The following is a 9,640-nucleotide window of genomic DNA, read 5'->3' as shown; positions in this document are numbered from 1 at the left end:
CCTACTTTTACTACAGTAATAATATTATTTTAATATATATATATATATATATATATATATATATATTGTAAACGATCCTTGCAACTCTCACAGTTCGTTGCCCCTTTAAGACAGACCCAGGACATAGAAATTGATTTTAATAGCGCTGATGCGCACTTTTAATGAACACAAACAAAAATAAACAAAACAAACAAAACACCTAGTTCCTTCTTGGAGCACTAACTATGCAATCAGGATCTCTTACTAACATCCCGGACAGCTAAGCTGTTTACCTGTAACCAAAACACAAAATTACACAGTTTATCACAGTACCTCACTCTGACTACTTGGAACCAGAGCACACTTTCTGTTCCTTCTTTCAGCAGCCCTGAACTGACTAACTGCTTCCTTTAAATACCCTGCACCTGGCTGTAATTTGCAATTAACACCAGGTGCAGGAAATAACTAAATAATTAAACAATAAAATAATTAAGCAAACGTGCATTCTCACATTTTTTTAGCAGGGAGGATTTTAACCCTCTCCCTGCTATCTTACTCTCTCTCTCTCTCTCTCTCTCTCTCTCTCTCTCTCTCTCTCTCTCTCTCTCTCTCTATATATATATATATATATATATATATATATATATATATATATATATAATACATACCCAAAACTGTACAAAGACGATAGCTTACGTAAATGTAAAAGATCTGATCTATGTCTTTCCACTACCAACACCCGCCCACTTAGCTACGTCATTTCCTTTTTGGGATTTGATTTGTTTGCATTTGATTTGTTTTTTTGGTTTTGCAAACAAATTTGAAGATGCAGGCTTTTTTTTGTGTTTGCAGACACATTTTAAGAGGCAGGCTTTGTTTTTGTAGACACATTTTAAGATGCAGGCGTTTTTTTGTGTTTGCACTTATTTTTTTTTAATTGCAGGTACACATTTTTTGTTTGTCTGTATTTTTTTATTTGCTTGTGTTTTGAACTTCAGGGGCACCATATAGTTTGTAATTAATTACTGAGAAGAAAAAAATTCAGTTTGTGTTTAATTTAGGGCTGGGAATAACCATCGATGGGTAAAATAACCATCGACGGTTAAAAAAAATGTATCTATCAGTTCATTAATGATCGTTTTTTATTAGGACCGGCAAAAAAATCTACACTCTTATTTCTTGCCTTTCCTTTGGTCCTGTTAAAAAATAATTAGAAAAAAAAATATTTCCGCCCACTACACAGCATGTATGTTTTCAGATTAAGCATTACAAAAACTAAAAAAAACTTAGAGAGAAACTAGAGGTAGGCCGCATTTCAGGATGCTAGTTAAATTGGCGATTTAATTTAATTTTAAATAATGCCATCAGATGTTTGGAAGTTTTTCACATAAGAACAAAATGGAAAGGTAAAATACACTGTTTGTGGAGTTTAATGAGCTTCTGTGGCAATACCACCAACCTGCTAGATCATTTAGTAAGACAGCACCCAACAAAATCCATAGAACAGTGGAACACAAGTAAAAAACAAAAGGAAGTAACCCCTTCTGAAAAGTAAAAATGGGAGTGAAAATGAGGGGAGTGAAAATTACTTTAATACATGGTGAGTAGGTCTACAAAGTCACAAAAACCAACAAAAAGAAGATACCAAAAAAAATCTATGCTACATAGAGCCCATTATAAAGTAACTGTCTCCATTTCTGTTTTTTTCCTCCACGATCAGATTAGTTAAGTACATTCTCACTGTTGGTTACATTCTGGAATAGTTAAAAGAATGACTAAAAGATTTTAATTCGGTATGATCAGCCATTAACACCTTCCCTGTTACACACTGAACTTCCTTCTCATATACGTGTCTTAATATAAGCCGTCCACATAATCTGTACGGGGTCCCTGAATCTGCCACAGCCTGGCCAGCTGCAGCACTTAAACACTGAGACTTTTTCTGCAGTTGCTATGGCAATATTTGTCAAATTATGCATCTACTGTATCTTTATAATAACCTAGGAATTGACTGAGTAAATTATCTGAGGTATGTTGCAAATGGGCAACTGGGTGAACCTAGACCAATTTTCTTATAGCTTCAAGGGAGATTGCGGTTCATTAGCATCAATAAATATTACATTTCACACACACACACACTGTCTAAAACACTGGTTCATTTTGATTGACTATTACATTATTCTTATACTGCAAACATTTAAGTGGCACTGAAATATCCTGGTGCTTTTAGAATAGGAGACTGGGGGTAAAGAGGTGCATTTGCTTAATAGATGTTGTGTGGCTGACTGCTTGCCTCTTCAAAGAGGAAATTCCTTTTCAATAAGAGGATAAGTCGACTGACATAAGCCACTTGAAATTGCTTTTCTAATGGAAGGGAATATACATTATTATATCCGAAGAGTGTTATAAACGGGGGGGGGGGGGGGGTGGTAGGGTGCGTTGTGGGACACATAACAACACACATCTGACTAAAATACAAAATAAAATAACTCCCTCTATAATACATATATATAGTGAAGCAAAAATCTAACTTTACGTGAATTAACCATGCATAAAGCATGTAATCAACACTATATTTAAAAAAAAAAAAAAAAAAAAAACATTCCCACTCATGGACCATTTTAATTAGCAGTATAAACAGCCTGGCTAAACGGCGGTCAAGAGATCGTTTTGAAGCGACAGACAGGCAAACCAAGTTCAAGAAGGAGAACGGCTTGGGAGAGGGGAAGAGGGGATGGGCTCGCCCCAGGTTTGGCTGCAGGAGCAGGGCTGAAATGTCTAATCTCCCAGAGAAAGCCACAAATCCTCTCGCAGCAAAAAAAGTTAATACATTAGGAAAGATAACCACATAATAGGCTTAATATTTATTTATTAATAATTCGAATGTTGAATAAGATGTCTGTGTTATAAATTGCCAGTGCAGCTTTTCTTCAGTTCAGATACTGTATCAAAAGAGAGAGACAGAAAATGAAAGCTGTTTATAGTTTGGGGGACCATAGGAGCGTTATATCCGAGGTGTGTCATAACCGAGAGGGAATTATTTACTGTATTTTTTATTGTGCTCTTATTTTCTACTGATTTTACTGTACTTTATTACTGCTGTTATCTGTAATGTGATATTTTGTATTGTGATTTTGTCACAACTGTAAGTCACACTGGATAAGGGCATCTGGTAATAAATAAATTAATTAATTAAAAATAATAACAGAGTATGAGTTAAACTCAAAACTTAAACTGCTGCAGAAAAGCTAACCTGCCAAGCAACCGTGGGAATAGAATTACTAAAAAGTCAGGTGAAACAAAGTTCTTCAGGATTTGTACATAAGTATCAGAACAATAAGAAACTATAACAACAAAACATAGTCGTCTTGTGTACTCCACATCTATAATATACAGGCTTGAGACTTTTGGGAAAACATTCTTAAATTCTTGCGGATTACCAGAATGTGGTCTCTTGTGAGTTGTCTGTCAAGATAATCCCATTAATGTTCTAAATCTGTTCTGTGCCTTCCACTTTAAGGTAGCATAAGCTTGTGTTCATCATCAGGATTCCAAATTCTGTCAGAATCTTCACAGTAAATTCAGCTTAAAACAATCACCAGTCACTGAAAAAAACAACAACAAAAAAACCCCAAAAAACAGCAACTTTAAACCTAAAGTTTATGCTTGTAGGAATTCATAATACAATTAATTTCTAAAATGTTCCAGTTTTTCTTTTAGCTGCTTTCTTCTCAGATACATTAACCAACGCAGATTTGACTACATTTTAATACAACTCTGTTCGTCATGTCTGTAGCTAAATGTAATTTGGTAAAAAAGAAAAAATAGATAAAAAGGTGATGTCTACAGGCGGGTGTTGATGGGTATTTGACAGTAGATATACCGTTGATCCCTTGCTGTTAATCATTCTGATGTTTCAGCACAGGAGTTGGGGCTGTAGTTATTGTCACGGTTTGGATGAGCATTAGCATTAGGGTTCGGGTCAGTCAAATTTACACACACTATAACTATACTTTAACCCATAACTATACCATTGGTTTTTTAAGAATAATAATCAAACTAAACATTCGGATATACATACAGTGCACAGTTACACTGCACAGTGATACAGTTATCCAAACACCAAGGATCACTGTTATTGTGCTTTTCTGAGCACTCTCCATTTATGAAGGGTGACCTAAGGCAATTATTTAATATTCTTGCTCATATGTTTGGTTGGGTCACCAGCTGGTCTGTTACAACAAGGTGTGAATTAGTTTAGCAGCAGGTGCAGATGGAACCCTTTCGTTCTAAACTAGTTTTCTTTTAGTACCCATACCATGATTTCTTTTTTACCTTCTTATTTTTCTCTTTCTCAATTAAATTTGTGTAATGTGAGACAAGACTTTAAAATCTTCAGCGCACACCAGGCCTTCATCCACTGCTGAACACCTGTCTTAGTGGTTAGACCCTCTGTGGTTCTGGTAATCTCTAGGTATACTGGACTTCTAGGAAACAAGTATTGCCCCAAGCATCAAGTGTGAAATAGCAGGTAATCTGCTGAATAGTTTGTGATTCTGGGCAACGGTAGGAAAGCCATTATGCTAATGTACAAAGCATTATTGTCCTGAGTCACTCTTTTGGATCTCCAGAGCTATCAGATGTACTGTCTTTGACCCTAGAGATCTTTGAGCCCTACAGAGATCCAGGCCTACAGAAGTTGCCACCAGGACTCATCTCTATATCAATCAGTCAATCAATCTTTAATTTATATATCACCTTTGTGACAGAAAGACAATGATTCTTGATGGTAAATGTCCCTGCCAACTTGTGAAGGCACTAAGTAATCTACATTAATGATTTAGATTCTGGTATAGTAAGCAAACTTGTTAAATTTGCAGACGACACAAAAATAGGAGGAGAGGCAAACACTGTTGCAGCAGCAAAGGTCATTCAAAATGATCTAGACAAGATTCAGAACTGGGCAGACACATGGCAAATGACATTTAATAGAGAAAAGTGTAAGGTACTGCAAGCAGGAAATAAAAATGTACATTATAAATATCATATGGGAGATACTGAAATTGGAGAAGGACTCTATGAAAAAGACCTAGGAGTTTTTGTTGATGTCTTCATCTAGACAGTGTGGGGAAGCTATAAAAAAGGCCAACAAGATGCTCAGATATATTGTGAAGTGTTGAATTTAAATCAAGGGAAGTAACGTTAAAACTGTACAATGCACTAGGAAGACCTCATCTTGAATATTGTGTTCAGTTCTGGACTTTTTCGACCTGAAAAAAGAAACAAGGACCAGGGGTCACAAATGGAGATTAGACAAAGGGGTATTCAGAACAGAAAATAGGAGGCACTTTTTTACACAGAAAATAGTGAGGGTCTGGAATCAACTCCCCAGTATTGTTGTTGAAGCTGACACCCTGGGATCCTTCAAGAAGCTGCTTGATGAGATTCTGGGATCAATAAGCTACTAACAACCAAACGAGCAAGATGGGCCGAATGGCTTCCTCTCGTTTGTAAACTTTCTTATGTTCTTATGTTCTTATGTTCTAACAGAATACTCTGACTACTTGACCTGACACTTCGTTCCAAGGGTTAAAAAGAAGTCGGTCATGTAAAAAAGAGAGCTTTGGTACACTAACGCATTGACCCAGAGGGCAAATGATGTGGCAGCTGCAGATCATAAAAAGCAGCAGCAATTGTTTACCAAGGGGTCATGAGTGACGGTATAAATAAGGTTCAAAGCAATGTTATCTGTTCCTTTGCTTTGGTTGGTATTAAGTAAGCTGGAAGGACCTGTTCCTTGTTTGATACAAACATGTTTTAGTGGTACAATCAACAAACCAGATAGATAAACAATGTACAATAGTGTTCTTTTGAGATGTCGCCAGGCTTCTACAGCACAAAACTGGAACAGTTTGCACCTTTTGTAAACACAATAAAACTGTATTTGACATAAAACGTGGTGATCACTGATTAAGTGTGTGTTTGATTATGCCTAATTATGTCAATTTTTTTTTTTTTTTTCGTATTAAGTAATCTCACCTTTAATATATATATATATATATATATATATATATATATATATATATATATATATATATATATATATATATATATATATGGTACCCTTAAGGACATAGTCTGTGCTATTTATGATGGCTTTAGGTACTCAGGACCCTATGGGTCCCTTGGAGACATAGCCATGCCAAGGTACTGTAATCATTTCCTAAAAGCAGCAGATGTGTCCTGTCACAGATAAAAGGACTACAACAGAAATGGTTTAGGCTTTGAAGTGGTACCACACTTTCAATGTTTTGTGAAAAATATCTTTTTCCTGTAAAAGATTTAACAGGTCAGCAGTAATGGTCATTCTCTTACAGGAAACCAATGGTTTCTACCTATTTTTATATAATCTGTATATATTGTTTATATTGAAATGACATGTATTGTACAGCAATTGCACCTCAGAAACCGGAATTCACACGTGGTGTGTAAATTAACACCATATTCAAATTGATTAAAATGAAGACATTAAAGAGCCATGTATCTAGTTTTGGCGAAACATTTGGCGAGCCGTATATAAATTTATAATAATTCAATAGATTTGTGTATCAGGGTGATCACGTGACCTGTTGGCAGTAGCAGCTTAGAGATTTCGTTCCTCTCTAACCTTCGCTTATTTTACTTCTCAAGCTGTTTTAATCATTGGGTTACTCATCTCCTCACTGATCTACTGTTTTTTGGACACTCCAGAAATGTCGAGTTCCCTCCAAAAAAGACAGTCTCCACAGTATTCTTCACCCCACAAGCCTGGAAGCACTGATGTAGAATCCTTTTCGACAGCCATGATAAAAGCGTGTATGAAAAAGAACAGGCAGTTCTTTGAATGCAAATTCTCCTGGCTGCAAGTGACGGTGCTGAAATTGGATGCCACACTTAGCTCGATTAAAAAAGAACCTGCTGCCTTTAACTTGAGCTCATAGACGTCAAGGCCGATGTGTCTCTGGTCCACTCTTCCGCAGATGCCAATACGAAAGCAATCTATTTTTCTAACTCCAGGGTCGACTATAGAAGCAAAGATTGTGGACAGGAACCGGTATAATAATTTACGTCTTGTGGGCCTAGAGGAAGGATCGGAAGGCAAGAATGCACTACCAAGGTGGTTTCCTTCCCTCACGGGCAAGAGCATTGAAATCATGAGGGCACACTGCATATACAAACAGGTCCAGGATGACCATCAAACCACAAACACTTATTTTTTGTCGTCTCCGCTCGCAGGGTGTGCAGGCCTTTCTGTTATTGCCTTGCAACACCCCTCCATGGTTTTCTGGAAGATAGCAGGTAACCAGTTATAAGTAAACAAGCCTTTATGGATGTTCACTGTCAGATACATCTTAGACTGATCGTCCAACACTATCTCTTGATAGGCATGACTCATATCCAGTTTGGTAAACTGCTGTCCTCCGGATAAAATTGCGAACAAATCCTCAATGTAGGGAATGGGATACTGGACCAGGGAAGCCACTCGGTTAACAGTCAACTTATAATACCCACAAATCCTAATGGATCCATCTGGTTTTAACACTGGAACTATAGGTGCTGCCAAATTAGACAATTTTTCTGATTACATTGTCTCTCAAGAGTCAAGCAATTTCTGCTTCTACCTTAGATTTCATGGCATATGGTACAGACCTTGGTCAAAAAAATCATGGCAAGGTCTCCCTATCCACATGAATCTTGGCCTGGGTGCCCTTCAGTGCTCTAGTTAATCTTTAAAGACCTCATAATGTCTCACCAACACATCATGCAGTGTCTCTTTCTCTCCAGACTGAACATGACAAACTCTCAAATCCATGGGGAGCTCCTCCAACCAGCCTCTTCCCAGCTCACCGTTCCTTTATTTTTATTTTGTCAAGCTTTTGCAACGTTCAGCAAATCCACCAATTCCTGAAACGATTTATTCCCAAGTCTCTCAGGATTCAATACATTTCTCATTAAACTGTAAGTCTGAGCTCCCAGAACACTAATTAAGATCTTTTTAACCCCAGCATCAATGTAATTTGCAGCAAAGAATATTCTTCCCATGACTGACTTTGAGAATCAAATGCTGAAACCGAGCTTAGTATGCCAGCCATGGTTTTCCTATTTTTCAACACTCTTTCTTTCCCCTTCTTTAAAATTGTATTTGGTCCTAACTGGCATTAGGCTTCCTGTTCCTCAAAAGACTTTATCCTTGTCACCGTATTTAGTATCGTAATACAGGATGACTCTATTGTAGGTTGTTTTTAGCTTGTTTATTTATTCCATACAGTTCCTGCATTCAATCATGCATTCAGTGCTCTTCCTGCCAGGCTGTGCAATACAATAAACCCTCAGAAAACACTTCTGATATAAATTGGGTAGCTCCACCTGCTGGTTAATCCCAGTATCACTCTTCTACAATTTCAGCTCTGAAGATCATTCATGGCTCTCAAACCCATCCGACCGAGCGCTGGACTTCCTGAACTCCGCTGGCATCTCCGGATCTTCTCAGCCTTGCACTACATCTGACCTGTCCCCTGCCCATTCTGCTGCGGAATCTGACGAGGTGATGCTGAGGTCTTCACGGCGTCATCTGGAACTTCGATGAATCCTGCTCCATCCACTCGGCTTGTTTTTCTTTTTTTTTTTTTAATGGGACACTTCCGTAGGCTTTGCTGGGCTTGAACTTGTTTTGAATTGTCCCTATGTGTCCCAGACGCATATATGTGAGGTAAGCAAGTTTTGCTTCTGTTATATGAATGATTCTATGTGTTTTGTATGGCGGGTGGGGGGGTGGAGGTTAGGTTCCAAGTCGGACCTCATGTGCCGGATTTCAGTTTAGTGGGGTGGCTCTGTTCTTTCCCAGTGTCTTTGTTTTAGGCTGGTCAGGTCCAATTAATTTTTGTGAACAAAGTAAAATTTCAGACCACGTGCTGTTCAAATTGAAATAAAGTGACTCTATGTCCTTAAAACAAGTAACAAAGCAGTGCAAGTCCAAATGATACCCTATACAAAGACAACAGTACCAAAAAAAAATTACAAAAAACTGATTTTTTAATATATATATATATATATATATATATATATATATATATATATATATATATATATATATATATATATATATATATAAAGTAACAAAATTTCACAAAATGTTAGTTTTTGCTTGATTATATTACCTTTAGAATAATCAGATAGGTACAAAACATTTTACATATCAATTACACACTACTAACAAAAAAAAAGAACTAAAAACTATATATCTATATGTTTCCATGGTATGGTATATTTCAAAACATTCACCTGGGTGTAACCCTGGCTGCTTTGAGCAGGTTTTGCAGAACCATACCATCTCTCTCCTCCCCCCTTTTGTCTTTCTGTTACTGAACAGTGCACAGTCTTTGGTACTCTTTGATTCATTTTTGGAAATGAAATGTGGCTTTCCATTCAGTCTTTCTTCTCTCTCTATGGATGACGGATGATCACGTTTTCCTGCACATCTCCTACCACTTGTATCAGTAAGGCTTTATTGTGAACAGGTAGCTGTCCTGATTCCACCTTCATCAAATTGAACAGGATAGCAGTGTTCACAATTGCTACTTCCAGCAGCCAAAAGAACATCTTCCTCCACCACTTTCTTGTG

The sequence above is a fragment of the Polyodon spathula genome, chromosome 3, assembly GCF_017654505.1.
Source record: "Polyodon spathula isolate WHYD16114869_AA chromosome 3, ASM1765450v1, whole genome shotgun sequence".
Classification (NCBI taxonomy): Eukaryota; Metazoa; Chordata; class Actinopteri; order Acipenseriformes; family Polyodontidae; genus Polyodon; species Polyodon spathula.
This window is presented reverse-complemented; position numbering follows the sequence as displayed.